Raw genomic sequence first — 1,852 nt, 5'->3', positions numbered from 1 at the left:
GCTTTTCTTCCTCCCCCCAGCTCAGGTAAGGCTGTTTCTCAAGCATGTGGCTCTCCAACAACACCCAAACCAGCAGTGCAGAGCTACTGGGGCTGTTTTCTTGACTATTAGCTTTCCTGAGGCTTCAGACTTGGTGAATAACTGTAAGAACTTGCCTGAAAGGACATAAACCTCGCACTTCCAATGTGTGAAGTGGAAATTCCTTGTCAAATAACTCCTGTCTTAAGTGTTTGGGCTGGGAGGTTTAACCAGCCAGGGCTAAAGGCCACCCAGGTGCCTGTTGTTGTCCTGGCTGTTGCACAGGCTGTGGGTTCTCCTGTAGAAGCTGCTCCTCACCTGAGTGCAGCCCCAGCAGCCCAAATGCTGCTGTGTGAAGTGTGCTGGTGGGGTTGACTCACTCTGGCAGGTTTGGTGGCAGTTGTTAATTATCTGCCTCACCTGTGCTGTGCAGTGTAAGCCATCGCCTCTGCAGACTTCTGGAACAGCAAAAGCTGGAGATGGGATGACCTCAGATCTTCCCAATTCTCCATTTTCCCCCCGTGGGGGAAGGCTTGTTCCCTCCACTGGATTTTCCTGTCCTGGCTCCAGCTTTCAGTGACTCAAGGCCAGGGTTTTCCTCGGTTCCCTGGGGAGCCTGGCAGATTGCTCACCATGAGAGATGTTTTCCTAAGCCTCCACCTGATCTGTTCCCCTCCTTGATTCCAGCCTTGAACTGAAAGAGTGGTCAGCAAAAAGCTGCAGTGAGTCAGTGCTCATCAAATGGAGTGCTTGAGCACCAGTAACTCTTTCTGGGTCACTTTGATGCAGGTCCTGAATAAAAAGGCTTGAAAGGAAGCTGCCATGGTGTCACTTGAAGGCTGACAAGCACTGGCAAGCACAGACAGTGTAGGTAAAGTCCTTCTAGGAGTTACAGATTAGTGGAAGGCTTTAGTTTATAGAATATTATGTACCTGCAGCTGGTGGAAACTGGAAAGATTACCCCTGAAACATTGAGCTACGTGGCAATTGCTGGTTTTATTTCAGGCTTTTCTTGTGCCTGGTACTCAGTCAAGAAGCTTGACTCTTTTTTTTGCTTAACAAGCTGAGGATTTTCCCATGGATTGCTTTCTGTTCTCCTGCCTGTGCAACCAGTAGCTTGACTGTAATGCTGAAGTAATTCCTAAAATATCATCTGTGAAACAGATCAGTCATGATGGATAAAGCCCTTTTCCATGAGAGATGAGTGGGACCAGCCCCTGGGTTCACTCTCAGAGCCCGCACAAGAAGGGAGAAATAAATTCTAAAGCGTGGCCATGCAAGGGACAAAACCGGCAGCAAATCCAACGTCCACCCCTGAGAATTCCAGAAATACTTCGGGCAGGGTGGAAAGCTGGTGATGGTTAAGAGGTCTGGGGGTAGGAGGATACGTCATGGGATGGGAAGCTCTGTCTGTTGGTTGGGTTGCTTGGGAAGCTGCTTCGTGGTTTGTCTGAAATGAGCAGTGGGCTCTTCAAACCAGGGTGGGCAACAAGGATTGAGCAGGAGTAGAGGATGATGATGCACTTGCTCCTCTGCCAGGGAGATGGAGAGGGGTTAGTTAATGCTTCCCTCCAGCCCTGTGCCACACACCAGTCCTGCCAACCTCTGTGCTGCTCCTTTGGGAGAAGGGGTTTCTGTGCTCTGGCAGCGCTGGCCGTGCTGGGGGTGGGCAAAGAGCACGTCTAAGGTAAGATACAGAACCAGGCTCTGCACCCTGGTTCACCCCATCCCTGCACAGCTCAGCTCTTCCCTGCAGGAATGTCTGATAATGCAGCACTCGGGGCTGAGATCACCCCTTCTGGCGAGTGCCTGCTGTGGTACCAGACCAGTCATC

This window comes from Myiozetetes cayanensis, unplaced genomic scaffold (assembly GCF_022539395.1).
Source record: "Myiozetetes cayanensis isolate MyiCay16 unplaced genomic scaffold, myiCay2020 scf29, whole genome shotgun sequence".
In the NCBI taxonomy this organism is placed as follows: domain Eukaryota; kingdom Metazoa; phylum Chordata; class Aves; order Passeriformes; family Tyrannidae; genus Myiozetetes; species Myiozetetes cayanensis.
The sequence above is the reverse complement of the archived record's forward strand: the minus strand, read 5'-3'. Positions refer to the sequence as shown.